This window comes from Ornithorhynchus anatinus, chromosome 8 (genome assembly GCF_004115215.2).
Source record: "Ornithorhynchus anatinus isolate Pmale09 chromosome 8, mOrnAna1.pri.v4, whole genome shotgun sequence".
NCBI lineage: Eukaryota > Metazoa > Chordata > Mammalia > Monotremata > Ornithorhynchidae > Ornithorhynchus > Ornithorhynchus anatinus.
The window spans coordinates 26,639,984-26,663,397 of NC_041735.1; the positions used below are offsets into that span (position 1 = coordinate 26,639,984).

At 45.3% G+C, this 23,414-nt stretch overlaps 1 protein-coding gene across 9 annotated transcripts in view; it reads left to right on the plus strand.

Moving 5' to 3' along the window:
* Positions 1–23,414, plus strand: part of PTPRT (protein tyrosine phosphatase receptor type T) — a 900,646-nt gene that overhangs the window by 429,742 nt on the left and 447,490 nt on the right. The gene's annotated exons all lie outside the window — the stretch shown is intronic.

Here is a 23,414-nt window from a genome sequence, read left to right on the forward strand (position 1 = left end):
GATAATTATTATAATCATTGTGTTTCTAATCCCAGATCTGCCATTTGTCTGCTCTGTGACCGTGGGACTTAACTTCTTTGGGCTCCCATTTCCTCATCTGTAAAATGGGGCTTCAGTAGCCGTTCCCACTTCTACTTAGACCGTGATTCCCACGTGGAGAAAGGGAATGAGTCCAAACTAATTAGCTTGTTTCCATCTTAGAGCACAGTTCAGTGGGTTTTTTTTTTTTACATTGTTTTGTCTTATGCAAGAAGAAGCAGTGTGGTTTGGTGGCAGAAGTCCAGGCTTGGGAGTCAGAGGACGTGGGTCCTAATTCCGGCTCTGCCACTTGTACGCTACGTGACCTCGGACAAGTCACTTCGCTTCTCGGTGACCTCGACTGCAAAACGGGGATTAAGACTGTGAGCCCTATGTGGGACAGCCTGATAACCCGATATCTACCCCAGCGTTTAGAACCGTGCTTGGCACTTAGAAGTGCTTAACAAATAAGATGATTATTATTATTATGCTGTCAACTCGTCTCTGACCCATAGCGACGCCATGGACACATCTCTCCCGCTATACTATATTAATTATATAATTACCAATTATAATAAAGTATTAAGTGCTGAAAGAGATAATCAGATTGAGCAGTCCATTGTTCTACAAAGGGCTCAGGATATCAGAGATGAGAAGAGCAGAGTAATGATAATTTTGGTATTTATTAATTGCTTACTGTGTCCCAGGCACTGTCCTAAGTCCTGGGGTAGATACGAGGTAATCGGTTGGACACGGTCCTTGTTCCACGTAGAGCTCACCGTCCTAATCCCCGTTTTTAAGGTAAGGTAATTGAGGCACAGAGAAATGAAGTGACACACCCAAGGTTACCCAGCAGATAAGTGGCAGAGCAGGACTAGAACCCATGTCCTTCTGACTCCCAGGCCCGTGCTCTAACCACTAGACCACGCTGCGTCTCTTGGTTCTTGCTGAACCCACCTGTTGCAGGTTGACCTTTACCTGGCGCTATAATGGCTTGGCCGGTTCCAAGGCCTTGTGCGGCTTTGTTGGATTGGGGCCACGTCTTGGACTTGATGAAAACCGCTTTCCCAGTAGAGCGGCCCGACATCTGGGACTGTGGCTCAGCCGATCCCCAACTCCACTGTGAGACACCATCTGCCATGGTTCTTGCAGCACGAGTGCTCGTTCGGGTGGATTACGTATTTGTCTTGTTTTGATGATGACGGGGATAGCATTTGTTAAACATTCATTATTTGTCCGGCGCTGTTCCAAGCACTGGGGTAGATACAAGCTAATCAGGTTGAACACAATCCCTGTCCCACTTGGGGCTCGCAATCTTAATCCTCATTTTACAGATGAGGTCACTGAGGCCCAGAGAAGTTCAGTGATTTGCCCAAGGTCACTCAGGAGACGAGTACAAGAGGCGGAATTAGGACCCAGGTCTTTTTGACTCTCAGGCCCATGCTCTATCCCACTAGGCCATGCTGCCTCTGTTTTCCTCTCCCCACTAAGATCCTCCTGGAGGATCGGGTCCTTGTTTTACACTTCTGATATTCTCCTCCACATCTAGTAGAATGCGCTGGACAGCATAGCTCTAGATAACGTCAACTGCCGGTTCTGCTTTTGAGGGCTGTAGGGGCCTTGAAGAGATGGATGTGTGAAAATGGAAGAGCTGAGCCTGCATTTTCCTGTGTTTCGGCAAACTCTGTCTCTTTCTGCTCTGTACATTTCTCCTGGTTTACCCGACACTTTGGTAAACAGGATCCGGATTGAGAGGGGCATCGTCCTCTAACCTCATCTCGACCCCTACATTGAAAAGAAAAAATCCTAGAGCCCTCGGAAGAGTCGAATTTGCAGAGGCTTTCTCAGAGCCTCTGTCCTGTCCCTCAAAGGAGCCGTCTTCTCTTCTTCCTTTCATTTCCTCTTTGCTGAAAGCCTCCTGCGCCATTTAGGAAGAAGCCAAAGATTTATTAGTCTCTCTGAGGATTGAATAAGCAGTCATGGGCCCCATCAGCAGCGAGGGAAATTTGGGCAAAATATGGGTAAAAACCAATTTTACTCTCAAAACGGTTCAGCGGTAGAGAAGGCTATCGAGGGAGTTTGCGGAATCCGCATCACTGGAGACGTCTGAGGATGAGACTCGACTCCCCTCTCTTGGGATGGTTGAGAGGAAATGAAATCAATTTCTGAGGCGTCGCAGGGGGCAGGGGCAGACTACCCACCAGAGAGCCTTTCCTCCAAGCTTAAATGACTCGATGCAGATTTCTGATCCCATACGGGCCCTGGCTTGCGGGTCAGACAGGTGAACCTCAGCAGCAGATGGAGCAGGGAAAGCATTCGGAGGAGATGGAACACCCCCGTGCTCGGCCGGGTGGCAAAGTCAACAAGTTGCTTTCCCAAGCTGCAAAATGGGAGTATGCTGGGGACTATTTCTCCAGCTTGTGAGAGTCCAGATGTTTACCGAGTAATCCTGTAGAGACTCTGTACTCAGAAATAAATGAAGTGACACATTCCGGAAACAAATAGCTGTGAGGAACGAAAACTGAATGAATTCGGGAAAAGCGTACGCTCTTTGTGATGACACCGGGAGTTGGAAAATGGGGAGTCGTCAAGTCAGCGTGGCCTAGTGGAAAGAGCCCGGGCCTAGGAGTCAGAGGACTTGGGTTCTAATCCTGGATCTGCCATTTTCCTGCTCTGTGACCTTGGGCAAGTCACTCAACTCTTCTGTGCCTCAGTTCCCTCATTTGCCAAATGGGGATTCAATAACTGTTCTCCCTCCTACTTTGACTGTGAACCCCATTTGGGATCAGATCATCTAGTCTCTACCCCAACACTTCACACAATGCGTGGCACATAGTAAGTGCTTAACAGATACCACTGATTATTTTTGTTGTTATTATCATCATTATTATTATTATTATTAGCTCACCACTCTTCTCCCTGTGGCCATGGGGCTACCTTGCTTCAATCCGTTTTGGATTCATGTTGAAACCGATCAATCCATCAAACAGCACTGATTCATTCAGTTGTATTTATTGAACGCTTACTGTGTGCAGAGCACTGTACTAAGCACTTGGAAAGTACAGTTCGGGCAACAGATGGAGACAATCCCTACCCAACAACGGGCTCAGGGTGTTACTGTGTGCACAGCACTGCGCTGAATGCTTGGGAACGCCCAATTCGATAGAGTCGGTAGACGCAGCCCTTGCCCACAAGGCAGTCCAGCTCAGAGTTGTCTTGGAGGAATCTATTTCGGTGGGCAGCGGACCCCGGTGATCCAGATCACGTCCAGGAGAGCCAGTTGCCCCAGGTATCCTGTCTTGCAGTGCCTCCACCCCTTCCTGTCCCCACCGCCTGCCCAACGTGGGAACACCTGGAGTCATAATTAAGGTGCGGTGTCTGTCTTCTGGGCAGGCATAGTCCTCTAGACTGTAAACTCATTGTGGGAAGGGAATGTGTCTGTTGTACTGTCACACGGTCCTGTCCCGAGCGCTCCGTGCGGTGGTCTGCGCACAGTAAGTGCTCAATAAATACGACTGACTGACGGGAAGAACTCTCCTCACTGTTTCTAATTGGATTTCTCAGTCGTCGGCAGTGGTATTTATTGAGTGCTTGCTCTGTGTAGAGCACTGTCCTAAGCGCTTGAGAAAGTACCGTACAGCAGAGTTGGCAGACCCGGTTCCTGCCTTCGGTGAATGAGCCTACGGTCTAGAGAGGGAGGGAGACATTAGTGGAAATCAGGAATCTAAAATATATACTTCCCTATGAAGTTGCAGAGGCGCCTCCTCCGTTCTCCCAGTTGAGACGGGAGGCCGCTGTGGGGAAGGTGTATGCGTGTTGCATGAGCAGTTTGAGCTGTGTAAATCAGTGTCCCGGTTCACTGGTAATGTGCTGCGGCCATGACGAGGCTTATTTGTAACATTTAGTTTCAGCTAAAATCCTCCCACCATAAATAAGAAAGAGCCCTCTTACTCCAGCACCCCAAAGTGTGCCGTGTGAGTCGTTGGGACCAGGCCAGCTACTTGAAAGGGACTGCCCGGGGTCAGAAAAAGATATTGTTTCATCACTTCCACACTCCTTATTCTCCAACATGAAAGAGAACCGTGCCCCTTCTAACGTACAGCCGCAGCGAAACGCAAGCGGGAAGGAGATCGAAAGATCTGAGGGAGGAAGAAAAATATAAGCTGCCCAACTGTGATGTGCACTTTCCGCAGACCTCTCGTCTCCTCCACTTCCATCCCAAGGAAAGAAACCCGAACTGTGGGCTCTGGACTCCAGTCCCAAATAAGCTCTAGAGAATGCTCCTTCCCCTAAGATATGGGAAGCAGCGTGGCTCGGTGGGAAGAGCCCGGGCTTGGGAGCCAGAGGTCATGGGTTCGAATCCAGGCTCTGCCGCTTGTCAGCTGTGGGACTGTGGGCGAGTCACTGAACTTCTCTGTGTCTCAGTGACCTCATCTGTAAAATGGGGATGAAGACTGTGAGCCTTTCGTGGGACAATTTGATGACCCCGTATCCACCCCAGCGCTTAGAACAGTGCTCGGCACATAGTGAGCGCTTACCAAATACCGACATTATTATCTAGAGAAGGCTCCTTCTCTATTCCACTCCCCTCTCCCCCACCTCCCCCCGCCACTCCGCTGCTACTTTATTTTTGGGAATCAACTACCATCATCTTGGGGGTATTAGGTCAGTACATACCGGTCAGAATACGTAGTTTGTGGACACCCGCCTCAGAGGAGCAGCGTGGCTCAGTGGAAAGAGTCCGGGCTTGGGAGTCAGAGGTCATGGGTTCGAATCCCGGCTCTGCCACTTGTCAGCTGTGTGACTGTGAGCGAGTCACTTCACTTCTCTGTGCCTCAGTTACCTCAACTGTAAAATGGGGATTAACTGTGAGCCTCACGTGGGGCGACCCGATTACCCTGTATCTACCCCAGCGCATAGAACAGTGCTCTGCACGTAGTGAGCGCTTAACAAATACCGACATTATTATTATTAATACGTATCTCTCCTCCAACTAGAAATCCACTGGGTTAGGGAGCGGATGCCCCGAGTCCGTGGTGGTGAGTATTTAGTATAGAGCAGGAGGAGTGGTTTGGCCCAGTGCAAATAGCTAGGGCCTGAAAGTCAGGGGACCTGGGTTCTAATTCCAACTCTGCCAGTTACCTGCTGTGTGACCTTTTAAGTTAAGCCACTCAACTTTCCCCCGATTAGACCGCAAGCCCGTCAAAGGGCAGGGACGGTCTCTATCTGTTACCGATTTGTCCATTCCAAGCGCTTAGTACAGTGCTCTGCACATAGTAAGCGCTCAATAAATACTATTGGATGAATGAATGAACTCTGTGTCTCGGTTTCCTCATCTGCAAAATGGGGATTCGATATCTGTTCTCTCTCCTGCTTAGACGGGGAGTCCCATGTGAGACCTGATCATCTTCTATCTATCCCGGTGCGTAGTTCAGTGCTTGGCATATAATAAGCACTTAACGAATACCACAGTTATTACCAGGCAGTCAGGATGGCAGGGTGGGCAGCAGTAACGAGGGAGACGGCTTAGCAGAATTCCCCCCCCTACCTCTCTGGTGAGCCCCAGTGCCCCAGTCGAGAAGGACTGGATTAGATAAATGAGGATCACCTAACCAAAGACGATATTTTGGGGGCTCATAATTCCAGTGCCGTCTGCCCCTCCCTTCTAAACGCTTTTGTCCAACCATCGGCTCTTTTCATAATACCCTTTTGAAGGTTATTGAACGAGAAAATAATGGAGATGCTATTTTCTGGGGTTTTGGATAAAATTCCGCTTTGAAATCTGATTATGATACTTACTACCTTAAGCATGCATAAAGGAATGTTATTACTCTGGATAATATCATATCCAGCTTCTGAATGTAATGGCAATCTATAAAAATAATTTATTTGGTTCTGCTGATATGGCTTTTCTTTTTCCACAGGATACATTTTAGGGCTTCTAGTGTTTTTGATCTTTACAAATAACATTCGCAGTACCATAGTGGCCCCCAATGACCTATTTGCTGATGATCTTGTAATATATTTTGAAATTCAATCACGGAATGATCAGCTCACTAAAAATTTACCATCTATTTCAAACTGTTTCTACAACCGGCAAATGGATTTTACAAGTCGAAAACACATTTGTATGAGTTTCACTAGGAAAGCTATAAGTCTGAATACTATTAGAACTGTTATATTAAGGATGATATTACATTTTAAGAGTCAGCGTAGAGTATGCTACGGTTAAAATCTTGAATAATCTACATTAAACAATACAACACCGAAAAGACCTGATCCCCATGGCTGAGTGCTCTCAAATTTAAGTGTTAACTTTCCAAAGACATTCATGGACAGGGTCCGCTTGGCAATATTGTGTTATCAGACTTTGGCTTTTTTTTTCCTACCATTATTAATTGCACTGGAAGTGTACACCCCGTGTTTTTCACAGTTAAAAATTCAAAAACACGTGAAATGCAAATGGCAGAATTTCTTCCCAGAGGACTTTCCAGACTGACTTGAATATAAACAGAACACCAGGCAAAAATAAAACATTGAGTTGAGCTGTTGGACCCATGACTGTCTGGGAGGATTAATGTGGGAAAGAAATCCAAAAGCCATTTGTTTCAAGGAGAAATTTGAAGGACAGGAAATAGATGAGATCAGGGCTGACGTTACGTAAGACTGAGCTCCTTGTGCCCGAACTGATTATCTTCCATCTACCTCAGTGCTTAATACACTGCTTGGCACATTGTAAGAGCTTAAAAAATACCCCAGTTATTAACAAGCTGGGCAACTTCCCAAGGAAACAGGCCACCGAACAGAGGTTCTAGGGGAGAAAAGGTTTGCGGAGGCTGGCCAAGTCTCATGGGGTGTCGCTGAGAGGCTGGGCCTTAAGAATGACGCCAAACTGGAACTCAGTAGACTTCTGACATTCCTCCCTTGTCACTCCCCTCAAAAAAAGCCCAGATCAAACAGCCAGATTCTTTCTTGGGTAGTCTAACTCTAGCGGAGCTACCTCAGGAGTAGAAAAAAGTAACCCGAGAAGATGATGGTATGGGAAAGAAGGGAAGGAAATGAGAGAAAAGTAAAAGACGTGAAAAAAGGTTTCATTTCTTCATCGTCATCGTCACTGACCGCAGTTACTGAGCAGACCATTTTATGTGCCACCTATTTTACCCAGAAACTAAATTTGGGCGGGGGGGGGGGGGGGGATTAAAAGGTGAGAATGAGTTCATTTGATTTGAAAAAATAAAAAGAAATAGGAAACCAATGAAGGAACTTTGTCATTGCCCAGGAAATGAAGATATTACCTGTGGCTGCATTTTGCATAGACTGGAAAAGAGAGAGGATGAGATTGTTGTGGAATGATTTGGGATGGAAATCTCTCCTGCAAGTGAAATGAAGCTATGAGATTAAAACATATTTTTTCATATGTTATGGTCTAATTGTATTAATGGAGATAGTTATCTCTCCTCCAATCTTTCTGAACAGACACGTTCTTAAGGCAATAGTGCAGAATGAATTGTGCCGTGGCGTACGTCGGTTGTTCCAGACAGTTTTTCTTTGAACTTTCATGGCCTGCCGCAGTCTTTGAAATACTTGCCTACCGATAATTACCAGTGAATGTCAAGTATATTTTTTTTATTATTTTTCTAACTATTGCACAGTTGGGTGTTGGTGAGTTCCATTTTGTTATGACGTTGAAACCAAGCCCAGCTGAGTTTCAGGATGCTAAGCTGGCTCTGTGTTCTGAATTGACTATCCTGATTTTTTTTATCAGTTAATTAATAATAATGTCGGTATTTGTTAAGCGCTTACTATGTGCAGAGCACCGTTCTAAGCGCTGGGGGAGATACAGGGTCATCAGGTTGTCCCACGTGAGGCTCACAGTTAATCCCCATTTTACAGATAATTCTTACGCCGAACTGGGTCCCCTATCCCTAATCTATTTTCATGCCTTTCTCCTGCCTTAGACTATAAGATCCTTGAGGGCGGGGATAGTATCTGCCAATTTTGTCGTATTGTACTTTCGGGAAGCAGCACGGTCTGGCGGATAGAGTATAGGCCTGAGAGTCGGAAGGACCTGGGTTCTAATCCTGCCTCCACCACTTGTCTGCTGTGCGACCTTGGGTAAGTGACTTGACTACTCTGTGCCTCAGTGACCTCCTCTGCAAAATGGGGATTAAGGCGGTGAGTCCCATGTGGGACAGGGACTGTGTCCAACCTGATGGTCTGGTATCTACCCCAGTGCTTAGAACAGTGCTTGACACCTAATAAGCACTTAAATACCACAATTACTATTATTCATTATTATTACTTTCCCAAGGGCTTAGTACATTGTTCTGCACACAGTAAATGCTTGCTAAATACCACTGATTGATTCATTAATGTAAGGTCCATTTTGCACTGTTTAGGTGAAGCCCACCAGTAGTAGAGAAGCAGCGTAGCTCAGTGGAAAGAGCCCGGGCTTGGGAGTCAGAGGTCATGGGTTCGAATCCCGGCTCTGCCACTTGTCAGCTGTGTGACTGTGGGCAAGTCACTTCACTTCTCTGTGCCTCAGTTCCCTCATCTGGAAAATGGGGATCAGCTGTGAGTCTCACGTGGGACAACCTGATTATCCTGTATCTACCCCAGCGCTTAGAACAGTGCTCGGCACATAGTAAGCGCTTAAATACCAACATTATGATTATTATTATTGTGGTATTTGTTAAGTGTTTACTATGTGCCAAGCACTGTTCTAAGCACTAGGGTGGATGCAAGCAGCGTGAAGCAGCATGGCTCAGTGGAAAGAGCCCGGGCTTGGGAGTCAGAGGTCATGGGTTCGAATCCCGGCTCTGCCACTCGTCAGTTGTGTGACTGTGGGCAAGTCACTTCACTTCTCTGGGCCTCAGTTAGCTCATCTGTAAAATGGGGATGAAGACTGTGAGCCTCACGTGGGACAACCTGATTACCCTGTATCTACCCCAGCGCTTGGAACAGTGCTCTGCACCTAGTAAGCGCTTAACAAATACCAACATTGTTGTTGTTATACAAGGTGATCAGGTTGCCCCACGTGGGGCTCACAGTTTTAATCCGCATTTTACAGATGAGGTAACTGAGGCACAGGGATGTTAAGTGGCTTGCCTAAGGCCACACAGCAGACAAGTGGCAGAACAGGGATTAGAACCCATGTCCTCTGACTCCCAAGCCCATGCTCTTTCCACCGAGCCACGCTGCCTCAAAGTGGCTTGCCCAGGGTCACACGGCAGACGAGCGGTGGAGCCGTATTCAGAACCCATGACCTCTGGCTCCCAAGGCCTTGCTTTTTCCACTAAGCCATGCTGCTTCTCTGACTCTGTCTCTCTCCGGATTGACTCGGTACTGACTCTCTGGAAAGCCTGGAGTGGTAGGCTGGGGACGCTTAGCTAGCCCATTCCGTCCACGTGAAGGGTAAGAAGACGTCCCTGAGTGAGGCTACTCCGGTACCCGGGTGCCCCTGTCTAAGAATGTTGTTGCCTCATTAATAATGTCGGTATTTGTTAAGCGCTTACTACGTGCAGAGCACTGTTCTAAGCGCTGGGGGAGACACAAGGTTATCTGGTCGTCCCACATGAGGCTCACGGTTAATCCCCATTTTACAGTTGAGGTAACTGAGGCACAGAGAAGTGAAGTGACTCGCCCACAGTCACACAGCTGACAAGTGGCAGAGCCGGCATTCGAACCCATGACCTCTGCCTCTGAAGCCCAGGCTCCTTCCACTGAGCCACGCTGCTTCTCTAACAGTTAGCATCCCTGGCTTTCTGTGTCCATAGGACTTGTTTATTTCAAGAACATCATCGGCGGCAGAATTTGGCTAGCTTAGTTTTCCCACCAGTGTTGCGGTGAGGCTCTTAGCGATTCTTATAGTCTATGTGGTCCCACTGAGACAAACTGCACCTATTTTGAGGCGGATGGTGATTTTTTAAGCACTTACTATGTGCCAGGCACTGTACTAAGTGCTGGGGTAGATAGAAGATAATGAGGATGGACAGCCACATGAGGCTCGCATTCTTCATCCCCATTTTAAAGATGAGGAACCTGAGACACAGAGGCGCTAAATGACTCGCCCAAGATCACATAGCAGGCAAGTAGCTACGGGCACAGGAACAATGTGATTTTGAAATTTCAGGCACGCAGCTTATAGGTCATTGGAAAAGTTTAGGAATGTTGAAAAAGAAGTTAGGTGGTGAGATGGTCACAATCTGGAAGGGTTAAATAGTCATAACAATAGTTGTGGTATTCTTTAAGCACTTCCTATGTGCCGATCACCGTATTAAACACCAGGGAAGGTACAAGATGATCAGGTCAGACACGGTCCCGGTTCCACACGGGGCTCACAGTCTACGGGGGAGGGAGAAAGGGTTTTGAAACCCCATTTTACAGATGCGAAAAATGAGCCACAGAGAAGTACGATGACTTGCTCAGGCTCACCCATCAAGCAAATGGTAGAGCTGGAATCAGAACTCATGCCCTTTGACTCCAGGCCCACTCTCTTTCCATTAAGTCACACCACTCCTCTAGATACAGTAAAATTCCAGCCCTATGGGGCCTGTGGAGTGTTCCTCAGAGGGAACACGAGGGGGAAAAAAGTCTCATTTTGGTGCGTCGGCTTGGTCTCTCATTACTGTCTGCTGTTCCCCTGCAACCTAGCCAGAAGAGTCCCATGTGCTGAGGTATTTCTCTCTGTTTAAGCTCCACTTTCTCCACATCAGCACTCATTTCCACTCTTGTGTCAAACACTTCTTGAACCAGACGTCTTTTCTCACCAGTTTCAAAATCCCAACCAACTAATCCAGCAAACCTGTCCATTAAAGATAGGCTCTGATGAATCTTACCCTCTTAAATTACTTTTCCCTTTTCCTTGGCAACTCACTTATTGGTGGCCTCACTCAACTTCTGTCTCTCCCAGGGAATAGAGACTTTATGGAAATGAAGGCATTGCATTTCCAGCTGATGTGGGTCCCTTCATTCCTTCACCTGAAAGTTGATTGCTCTTTATACCGTATTTACATATATAAAGCCTACTCTGTGAAGTGACAGGCCTACCTGAGTGTTTTCCAATTTTTTTTTCCTCTCAGAAAAGAGAAATTCAAATCCCTGTGCTCAGTCAAATGAGTGTATTCAATGGAAACTTGCCCAGGGAGATCCTCCCTTGAAATATCAAAGAGGATGCTTCTTTCTTGGCCATATAATTGACCGAGCTGGGAATAATTATTTCTTCATGGTCACCCTTCTTTAGTTCTTTGTTATCTATAGATATAAAGGGTAGAGGCTGTCATCACTAAGCAGAAATAAAGAATGTGTTGATAGTGAAGAGTCTCTTTGATGTTTAATAGCGGGCCCTGTAGCCCGTTTCATTAGACACCACATTTTATTTGATTTTCCTTCCGCTCTTTCCATCGTGTTAACTTTGACAGATTATATGTCTATAGTTAATGTCTGTCTCCCCTTATAGACCGTAAGCTTGTTGAAGGTAGGGAATGTATCTAACAACTCTGCTGTATTGTACTTTCCCATGCACTTACTATAGTGTTCTGCAAACAGTAAGCGCTCAATAAATGATTGATTAAACAAATGTATGTTGCGTACATACACACAAATACACACACACACACCCACACACACATATTTTTCATTAGGAGATTATACAGTAAAGTACAATATTAAAGGCTTTTGGTCAAGTAGTGTGCTAAATGCTGAGCTCATCCTAGCCCTACTACTGGCCTGCTCTACCTCGATCATGTCACTAAACCTCTCTGTGCCTCCATTTTCCCGTGATTACCTTTTTTTCCCCCCAAATATCTGTTTTTCCCCAACTTCTGAGACTGTGAGTCCTGGTTGCAACAGGGACTGTGTCTCATCTGATTGTCTTAATAATAACAATTATAATTGTGGTATTTATTAAGTACTTACTATGTGCCAGGCACTGTATTAAGTGCTGGGGTGGATTCAAGCAAAGCACAGGATTTGGCTCATAATAAGCATTTAATGAATGCCATTATTAATGCTATCCCTCATAGCTGCCGGAGTCCACCCTGTGAGATCATTAAATACCATGTACCAGGTTTAAGGTTTTATCCTGCAATTCTCCTACATCTATCCCACTGTAATGATGATATCCACCAAATAATGTTGCTGACAAGAAATTTAGAAAGTTCATAACGTGGCATATAATGGAATCAGAAAAAAAAAGTCCTGTTTAAGCTCTTCTCAGTGAAGGCAAGTCCAAAAATAGATCCCAAAGTTTGCTTTCTTTACCGTTCTCTTTCATACGATAAAATTGGCAAAATTTCCCCAGTACTCCTTTGCCTGGTTTCCATGCTTAAGGAGAGACTTTGACTCTCTCAGACAGATACAAGATAGGTTTATGGCTAACCTCTGACTTCCTCGACAAATGAAAGACTCTGCGAAAACTTATCTTGTTTGGATTCCTCCCTCTAACCTGGGTTTATGATCCGCCCCTCCGACCCCATCTCTGATTAGTTTCCCCAGGCAGGACCTGAATGGTGGGCAGATCTGCCGGATGAGTTTCTTGTACTGAAGTTGCAATCCCCTCTGCTTCTGAACCTGTAGAGCGGGCACTCGGTACCACTGGTTCTTGCATGGCATGACAGCAGGTACTCGGTTTCCCAGCTCTCCTGACCCTCAGTTCAATGCTCTTTCCTTAGCAAAAGTCAAAACTCTGGAAAGTGAGAGATCAGAAACTGTGTGAGATGGATGACGAGGATTGGACGTCTGGATATATTCATTCAATCGTATTTATCGAGCACTTACTGTTTGCAGAGCACTGTACTAAGCCCCTGAGAGTACAAAATAGTTTAGGATAGAAGGGGACAGAGGTGATTCTTCTTTCTTTACAAGCTTGGTGGAGTTTCAGTAGCTTTTGAAGCGTGATAAGCGGCAAACAAGTAGGAGGGAAAGCTTAGAGGGAAAGCTTGATTAGACTGCAAGCCCGTCAAACGGCAGGGACCGTCTCTATCTGTTGCCGACTTGTTCATTCCAAGCGCTTAGTACAGTGCTCTGCACATAGTAGGCGCTCAATAAATACTATTGAAAGGGAAAGCCAAAATATTCTCAAGCCCCCATCGAAGGGTCGAAGCATTTCCTTAGGTACAAGGTGACTGGCAAGGTGAGCCTTAGCCGACTCGAAATGCCTCAGGGCCCAGGGTTCCAGATTCAGGAAAATCGGGGGTACACGGGTGGTCCTGGGTAAGGGAGGAGACGGCTTGTCGCTGGTCCCACTCAGGGGCTGCCTAGAAGACCCTTTTGGCAGCTGCCCTCCTCCTTGCCCTGACCCACCTGGCTTCCTCCCCCTGCCCCATCATCCCTTCTTTTCTGGGAATGCTGAAAATGAGCCTTAGGAGTCTTGAGAGAGGAAATGGTGACTTGGTGAGGATGCCTCTAGAACGCTCAATCTTGGGGAATTCACCAAATAGAAGAATTTCTGTCCCTGAAGTCAGATTAGCTTCATGGGACTCCTCAGGCCAATTGGGTTCCTATCTGGAGAGTGTAGCCAATAGCTCTCTAGTGGATTGAAGGACTTACGCAGCAAATGTACAGTCAGGGAGAAACTGGGGAAAATCCCGCTTGTTATTCACTGTTGTGAAAAAACTCTCAAATGACATGTACAACTGGGAGACAGCGAAGAGAGACGGACTTTCCTTTGCTCCCTCCAACTGAGACTTCCACACTTCCCATTCACCTCAGCACTCGGGTGCTAACACACATCCCGTAGCATTTAGGCATTGCTTCCTCCTACCTTTAATTTATTTTAAGGCTTGTTTCTTTTTAAACCCTCGGATATCGGGGATCATTTTTGCTAATTCTTTTATGCCCTCCTAAATGCTTCAGTGGTTTTCACACTGTAGGTCCTCAATAAGGACTGGTTTTCATTAATTAGACATAGCGTGGCTTGAAGAAAAGGTATTTGGGGCAATCACGGAGTAAAGGGAAAGCTTTGAATAATAGCACTGGGTATTGTAGAGAAGAAATGAAACTGCAGCAAGGAGCAATCTGTACAGGATACGCATGTGTGTTCGCCTCACCATCAACCATGTCATTTTTTATCATATATATATATATATATATAAAATTATTATTATTATTATTATTTTGGTACTTGTATGCTTCTTTGTGAAAAACATTGTTCTAAAGCACTGGAGTAGATACAAGTTAATTGTGTTGGACACAGTTTCTGTCCCACATGTGGCTCAAGTATATACAAATTTAATAATATAATTTATGTATATAAAGATGTATATCTAGACCCACTGAAACAATCATTCATACTGTGTGCAAAACAATATACCAAGTGTTTGGGAGAGTACAATAAAACAGAATTGGTAGACACATTCCCTGCCCACCAGGGGCTTACAGTCTAGAGGGGGAGACAGACATTAATATAAATAAATTATGGATAATTGCCTAAGTGCTGCACCGGCTGTTATGGCCATGCCCTAGGTGCTGTGGGAGGAATATACCGAGGTGTGTTGATTCGAGCTTTAGTTTTTGTTCCTTAAATGCTTTGCTTTTAAGGTAGACAACATCAAAATGTACAAACCAAAAAAAAAAAAAAAAAAAGAGAAAAGAATCAAAACCCACGTACCTAGAATAACTTTGCAGATGAAGAGAGGGAGTGGAAGAGAGTTGACCCAACAAGCCGCAAATTGGGGAATTCTTTGCTGTAAAAAGCTGTCTTTTTCTGCGTGGCCAGTTGGAAAGAGCTCAGGCCTGCGAGTTGGGAGACTTGAGTTCTAATCTCTGCTCCACCACTTGCCTGGATTGTGACCTGGGGCCTTTCACCAGCTGCTCTGTGCCTCAGTTTCCATATCTATAAAATAGATATTAAATAACTGGTCTCCTTCCATTTTGGAATATGAACTACAAGTGGTATAGGGACTGGCATAATTGTACTCTATCTCTCCTGATGTTTAGCACAGTGCTTGGCACATAGCAATCACTTCAGAAATCCACCATTATAATTACTCCACACACACAGTTTATGCTCAGATACGATTGATTATCGAGGGTTGAGTGGGTGGAGGGTGGGATCGAGACGGCCAAGGCACCTTCCTGGGTGCGGCAGCGGGGGGTGAAGGCTATCAGCAGGAAGCAGGGTTATTTCATGGGTGCTACACTCAGCACAGTGTCCCCGGAACGGGGGAGGGGAGAGAGGGAATATTGGCATTTAAGGAGCAGAACAATCTACCGGTGCAGTAGTTCCATCCTGAAATCCCTTCTTCCCCCCGGGTCTTCTGAGGACCCCGGCTCAACTTGAATTATTGGCTCCACAGGGACTGTGGACCATGAAAAATATCACGGTCTCCAAGTTGTGAGACCATAGCCTCAGCGACGGCGGCACAGCCGAAAAGGAAGTGCCGGTGCCCAGCCGAGGGAAGTGATTCTTACGCGCTACGTTTTGGGATGTGCAGTGCAGAATATACTGTGCGACCCGCTGTACATTTTGCAGGGGAAAAAGCCCTCCCGACCCTTGCAGGAGAACAGTTTATGCCCTCAAGCCGGATATTTCATTACTCATTATCTCAGCAGAAAACCACACCTCTTATGAATCTGGGAATGAAGCTGTGTTGATGATGCAATATTTCTTTGCCCCCAGAGGGATTTTATTACTAGTGGGGTTTACGTCGGAGGGATTTCATCAGGATGAGCAGTTGCTAGGGCCCTAAATGTAACACGTGCCTTGGATCTCGTTCTTTGCTGGCATTCAAAATTGATTCATTTCTGCGTCAAGCTGTGTTTTTATTTATCATTTTGTTTAATTCTCTCAGTCTCCCTAATTGTGTATGATTTCAGCATTATGTTCCGAACACCAGGCTGGCTGCTAATTAACAAGATTCTTGACATGAAAGCCCTGGGGTTTAAACAGCTCTTCCATGCAAAGCTTTGCTATGCTTGAACCTTCTGAACTCCTTGAGCAGAACAGCTCCAGGATGGACTTTGGACTTCTCGATATTCGCGGGAACTGGAAGTTTTGCTTTATTTGTTCCTTTTCCCAAAGAATGGGGGAGAGGAGGAAATGGATAGAGAGGAAGGGGTCCATTCCCCAAGGCTATTTACTCCTCCTACAGAGGCAGGATGTAATATAATCCAGTGTGAACATATCCCCGAGTCTACAAAAGTATGATTGTGTGTAGAATAGGGGATAAATGTGTTGTGGTAATAGGCGGCAGATAAATATAACACTTTAGCCTCTTCTGAGCAGGGTCATTACTAATTTGGGAAATGATTTTTTTTTCATTCGTTAATCGCTATCTCAGCTCTAAAACAACACTTGTAGGGTGGGTATAGAATAGTTCTCTGGACCTCAAGGGTTCATTTTGGATTCACTGCTACCCGATTGATGTATTTTTTTCCCGCTTTCCCCTCCGCCGGTCCTGCCCCTCCATCCCGCTGCTGGCTTGAGAGGGTGAGAGCCGAGATAGAAGGAGAGTCGGGCAAGCGGAACAGTTCCAAATCCGCAGCACTCCCAGCATCAGCTGTCAATCAGGGAGATTCCCAAGCCAATCAGAAGGCTGCAAGGTCAAGGAATATAATCTATCCAGGATGAATCTAATTGCTTGGATTGATTCTAAAATATAATAATAAAATTCACTCTTTCTGAGTTCTCTTTTGATTTCCCAGGAAGGGAAGCCGGGTAAGCTAGGACCATTCAGTGTGGGTTTGGGACTTTGTAAGGGAAAGTGAAATTTTGCCCCAGGCCAATGTGACCCCACAGGTCTCCATTAATCCCTGTGCTCATGCTCTAAGCACCAGAGCTCAACCTCCTCTGCTTGGAAGGTCAACGTTTCTGTTATTAAAGCAAAATAGAAACTGGGGCAGAAATAACACTTCAGAAACAGTGCGTCTGTGCTCACAAGATGTTCAATAAACATTATTGATTGCCCAGCTGAAGGTAAAAGGTCATTAAGCGTTCGGTTTCTAAATTAATCTCCCATCTCCCCACCCTGTTTTTCCCCCGACTGCCACTTCAGCACTTCCAAAAAAGGTAAGCAGACCCCTACCCTCTAGCACTCATGAACATATCTTGATACTCTTAGGCTTCCTCCTCTCTGTGACTTACATTAATAACTGTGATATTTGTTAAGCGCTCACTATATGCCAACTGCTGTCTAAGTACTGGGGTAGATAGATATAAGATGATCAGGTCCCACATGGGGCTTGCCGTGCTTAATTGAAGGGAGAACGGGTGATAAGTCCCCATTTTACCAGTGAGGGAACTGAGTCACGGAGAAGTTATGTGACTTGCCCAAGGTCACGCAGCAGACAAGCAGTAGAGCCGGGATTAGAACCCAAATAAGCTCACTCCCAGGCCTGTGCTCTTTTCACTAGGTCATGCCATCTCCATTGTGAGATTGTAAGCTTCTTGAGGGCTGGGATCAGGGCTACTGATTCTACTGAATTCTTCCAAGCTTTCCACATACAGTAGGAGCGCAGAAAAAAAATCACTGTTAGAGGTGCATACATCCCCAACGCCTGCTTCTGCACTTCCGTACCAACTAATCACTGGTGAACCTACAATGGCGTGTCGCATTTATGCATATCCTATCACTTAAGCACGCTCATGAACGTATCCTCTTTTCCTTCTTCCTCTTGCCTGCCAATTATTTTAGGCATATAGATTGAAAGGTCCTTGGGGGGCAGGGATCATGCCGTTCTACTCTACTGTACTCTCTCAAGCGCTTAGTACAGTGCTCTGTACACAATGAATACCGTTGTGTGAAAAGCCGTGCAGAAAGGCCGCACGCTGAAAGGCAGGCCGTCCAGAGTCTGTGGAAGGGACATCTCCGTGGTATTCAGTGATGAGGATGGGAAGAATGAGTCCTTTCCCACATCCAACAGTAGGATGCTAAATGGCGATCTTATGCCAAGCGTTACCCCGAGATGCCTCACAGTCGTTTGGAGACGTGTCCGAGGGTGGGTTGATCGGTGTTCTGTAACGATAATGATTGTTTTGGCACTTATTAGCCCTTACTTTGTACCAAAGCCCTTAGCACAAATACAAGATAATTACATTGGACGGAGTCCCTGACTCACGTGGAGAATCTCACCCTAAGAGGTAGGGAGAACAGGTATTAGTATCCTCAGTTTACAGAAGAGGAAATTACTCTATTCCCTCCCTCTGTTCCCACTCCCTCCTTCTCTATCCCCTTCCCCTCCTCACAACACTTGTGTATATTTGTCTATATCATTCATTACTCTATTTTTTAATGATGTGTATGTATCTATGATTCTATTTATCTATTTTGATGGTACTGATGCCTGACTACTTGTTTTGCTGTCTCCCCCCTTTTAGACTGTGAGCCTGTTGTTGGGCAGGGATTGTCTGTATCTATTGCTGAATTGTACGTTCCAAGCTTCGTCCAGTGCTCCGCAAACAGTAAGCGCTCAATAAATACGATTGAATGAATGAATGAAATTAAAGCACAGGAAGGCTAAGTGACTTGCCCAGAGTCACCCAGCCAATCAGCGCCCCAGCTGAGACTAGAATCCAAGTCTTCTGGCTCCCACACCCAAGCTTTTCACTAATCCATGCCGGTAGGGATTCTATATTTCTTCTCTGGTCCGTTAAGAGGCCCACGTGGGAAGGAGGAGAACGGAAGGAGGGAAGGAGGAGAACGAAAGGTGGTGTGGGTCACCACAGCTACCCAGCCAGTGGCTCCAGCGGTGAATGAGGCAGGTTCAGGGAGAGCCTGCTTCTCTCCTCTAAAGCTCTCGGGTTGAACTGCCTGCCACATTCCACCGAGCCTCAGATTGGGAGAGTGGAGTTCAGATGACACATTACTTTTCTGACATGTTCTATAATATTTCTGAAATTCTGTGTTCTGTAGGAACCCAGTGGCATCGTTTTTAACAACTGGATTCATTTATATTTTGCTTCTGTTAGTGCACACCTGAAACATTACCATTCCTGAAGACAGTGAGGTATTATGAGAGCCAATAGTATGCAGTCACACAGGGAAAAGGAACAGAGTTTAGCGTGATCATAATAATAATGATAATGACTGTGGTATTTAAGCACTTACTGTGTGCCAAGCCTTGTACTAAGCACTGGAGTAGATACAAGGTAATTAGGTTGGACACGGTTCCTGTCCCCCACGGGACTCGCCGCCTTAATCCCCACTTTACAGATGAGGTAACTGAGGCCCAGAAAAGTTAAGTGACTTGCTCAAGGTCACACAGCAGACAAGTGGCAGATCAGGATTAGAACCCAGATCCTCCTGACTCCCAGGTCCATGCTCTGTCCCCTTTTCTCATAATACTGAAAGGCAGTCCCTCGTGAGATACGAACTCACGACCCCTGTTTTACGAGACCGGTGCTCTCACCACTGAGCTGTAGATCCGATGTAGAATTGTGTCCTGATTTCATAAGACATTCAAACTGTTCTGCTTTAAAGTTGGCTTTTTTTTTTTTATCATTTTCCATTTCCCTAGGAAAATGATTGTATAATAAGTTAAGACCTTTACTGACAGGAGCTGATACTCCACCTCAATTTCCTTGTTTTAATTTCATATAACTGACTGCACATTATGGCTCCTTGTACCAGCCAGAATGAGTTCTCCTTGGTATTAGCACACTGCAAATATTTGCAGATTCTTATCTTTCTACCGGAATCATTTCTTAGTCAGATGATGCATATTTAGATCCCTTAATCTTTCCTCATAAGTCAATTATATTCAATTATATTAGGCAAAAGATGAGAACCAGGGAAAATTCCCTCCCTATCTCCCTCTTTCCTGCCTCACTCCACTGATAGGCAGAGAAAGAAAATGAACAATAGATGATGGGTGGGAAAAGGCAAGGCTTTTAATTTTTTCTTAACATTTGACTATCAAAGGAAAACTGTTGATCAGAGATGGAAGGTTAAAAATCCAATGTAGAATATTGGGAGGACTATTTGACGGGTATTTAAAAGCCTGGCTGTACAAGCGGCACGGCCTAGTGGAAACAGCATGGGCCTGGGAGTCAGAAGGGTCTGGGTTCTAATCCTTGTTTTGCCACTTTTCTGCTGTGTGACCTTGGGCAAGTGACTTTATTTCTCTGTGCCTCAATTACCTCATCTGGATATTAGGGATTAAGACTGTGAGCCCCCTGTGGGACAGGGACTGTGTTCAGCACGATTTCCAGCATCCATTCCAGCTCTTAGTACAGGGCCTGACAGAGAGTAAGGACTCCATAGGTATTAAGGAGGTGAGAAATCCCCGCCCGTTGAAAATGGTAAATGTTTTATTCCTCTTTATAAAAGGGAAAAAGTAAGTCCTTAATAATCACAGACTAACCAGATTAACGCAGGTACTTGGAACGATACAAAAATAAAGGTATTATCAATCATTTGCAATCGCCTAAGACAGACGTAAAATCTGAGGAAACAACCGGCGTGTCTGTGAGAAGCAAATCATGCCACATCAATTGAATCTCCTCAGACACTGACAGATCACCTACAGGGGAAGCAATTGATAAAATCTATCTGTCTCCAGAAAGATCTTTGATTCAGTCCCCTATTCTAGCTTCTTGGTAAGATGAGAACGTACAGACTTGACCAAACTCCTGTGAAGTTGGTGTTAGCTGGTTTGAAGGTTCACCCGAGGGTGCTGATCAATGTAAGACGAGGGGCAGAGTGAACGATTAGTCTCGGGCCTGATTCTATTCAGTATTGATTTCGATGACTCGGACAAAGGAATTGAAAGTGTGTTCACAAAATTTGCAGACGGTACTAAATTCAGTGGAGCTGCTAACGCTTTAGAAAGCAGGGATGGAATCCAAATCAGCCACAGCGGCAGTTATTGAGTGCCAACTCTGTGGAGACCACTGGGCTGGGCACTTGGGAAAAACGTAACAAAGGAAAAGACCCAGCCCGTGCCCTCAAAGAACTTACAAGCCGATGGGGGAAGACAAGTAGCCATTCATTGCCAAATGTACAAGAGGTAACAATAAGAGCATAGGTGATGCAAAACAAATGAAATAACAGAGAAGCATGTCTGCATGGGAGGGTAGGGTGAATGATGGCTGTGACATAATCAGGAAGGTCAGGTAATTAGCGAGGGTCCAGTTTTGACCGCTATAGTTTAACGATGGTGACACCAAAAGGATCCAGATTAGGGAAAAAAAAAATGATTAAAGAGAGGGAAAGAGGCTTTAGGGGAAAAGGTTAAACAATCTATAGACTGAGGGGTGACGTAGTAAGTACCTTGAAGTTTTGAAGGATTTTTAGGGTGAATAGGCTGGCCAACTGTTCTCCATAACCACTGAGAAACAAGAAAGAAGAAAAGATAAGATAAGCTAAGATAAAAGCAGAGGTTTGGGCTGAACAGAAGGAAGGATTTCTTGAGTATCCAGAGGTTAATGCAGAGGAACTGGCCACCGAGGGAAGCTATGGAACCTCAAATCCTGGTTGTGGTTGCTGCTCAAGTCATCAAGACTTTACAGAAGGTTAGGCAGCACTGTTGTTTTCTAGATGTAATGTTTTCCTTCATAAGGTGATGTGCAAAGAAAGGAGCCCTATGGTTGGGAAAGGAATGGACTGTGATCACTGGAAATAACATGGCCTAGTGGACAGAGTTTGGGCCCAGGAGTCAGAGGATTTAGGTCCTATTCCCGGCTCCACCACTTGTCTGCTGTGTGATCTTGGGTCAGTCACTTGGCTTCTCTGTGCCTCACTTACCTCATCTGTAAAATGGAAATTAGGACTGTGAGCCCTATGTGGGACATGGACCGTGTCCAGCCGTGTATCTACCCCAGTGTTTAGTACAGTGCCTGGCACATAGTAAATGCTGAACAAATACCATCGAAAAAATCACAACAGTTTGACAATCTGTAGTCATTCATACACTTTTATGTTCATTGTATTTTTGTCTGATATCTCTCCTGTGATTATGTTGTACAGTTATAGAGTGCAGAGTGCATTACGAAGTATCTTTTCAGGACGCAGACGTACACTGTTGCCCGGCTGACTGCCGGGTGTTTAGGAAGTTAAGGCAATCTCCTCTTTGCCCTCCTCATTTCATCCAACAAAACTTTCCACCAGCCTGCTGTTTCCCCCCTTGACTGCCTGCCATCTAGACCTGCTAATCTGTGCTTTTTCAATTCCTCCTTCACTGCTTTTGGGCCAATATCTAAATTGGTACCATTGTAATCAATTCCTAATTGTCCAGGTTTCATTTCTTTTGTTTCTTTGTTTGCAGCAACATGCCTTATCTTGCCCTAAAATTGCCTCTTTATTCAATTACTTAATTCGCTCTTGTAAAAACAGTGGAAATTCAATCCCGCTCTCCTTTCAGAAATGCTTCTCCATGCACAAAACTGTAGATTAAAAAGCACTCAGGCAGCGGAGGCATTTAGGTTTCCCACTTAAAGTGGGTCTGTTTTAGAAAGTACCCAAAACAAGTGCTCCTTAATTTGCTTTCTTAAAAGCAGCGGAGAGAGTTTGGTGACAAATTTAGAGGCGGCTATCATCTATTCTTTCAGAGTTTAAATTTCTTGAGCTCTGCCTTAAGCTTATTTAGGCACAGAAAAGCAGGATTGTTCCTCTTTTCTACCTTTGTCCTCCTCTTCCCTGTTTGGCATATACTGTTTTTAGAGAAGCTCGAAATGTTGAAAGGAAATTGGCTTTTGTTTACTGCTTTATCTGTGCAGGAGCATCATAGAGGTTATCGGTGCAGCTCAAGAAATGATGTCTGCAGTTTAACTGAAACTGCAGAACAACGCAGAGTGTAGAAGGAAACAAGAATAAATACCTTACCTTATGAAGATCCTACAAGTACTCAACAGGTTGAGCTGTGTGCCATTTTGCTTGGGATCTTGGATATGTGACTGTTGAGTCAAAAGCCAAAAGATTTATTCGGTGTTAGGAGGTACACTTCCTCTACTCCCAGCGTATCAGCCGTAAAACTGGGCGGCCCTGCTTTAAAATGTCATTCTGAGTACCTCTGTAAAGAGCCCTTAAAAACATTTTTAAAGTTAGGAAGACCTCACCTCCAGATGGCAATACTGGATCCTTCGTATAGAAGCTGGAGAGATTGAAGTCATTTCAGAGCGAATCTTTGTTTTTGGTGCCGTTGCTGGGTAATTTGGGGCCAGAGGGTTAGAAGAAGTGTTTCCTGTTGAATCATGGGGTTTAAATCAAATGGGGTTTGCAGGTTGTGCACTCTGTTGTTAGGCTTTCCTCTGATCTTGCCTGTGGTGATGCAATGGAGAAGACCTCTGAGGAAAAGACAGGGTTTTGGGGGAAGGGGGAATATGAAGCTATTCAAGAAAGCAGAGACTAGTCGTGTAGGTTGTAAGACTGTTGTGGGCAGGAAATGTGTCCGTTTCATGTTATATTATACTCTCCTAAGGGCTTAGTATAGTGCTGTGCACACAGTAAGTGCTCAATAAC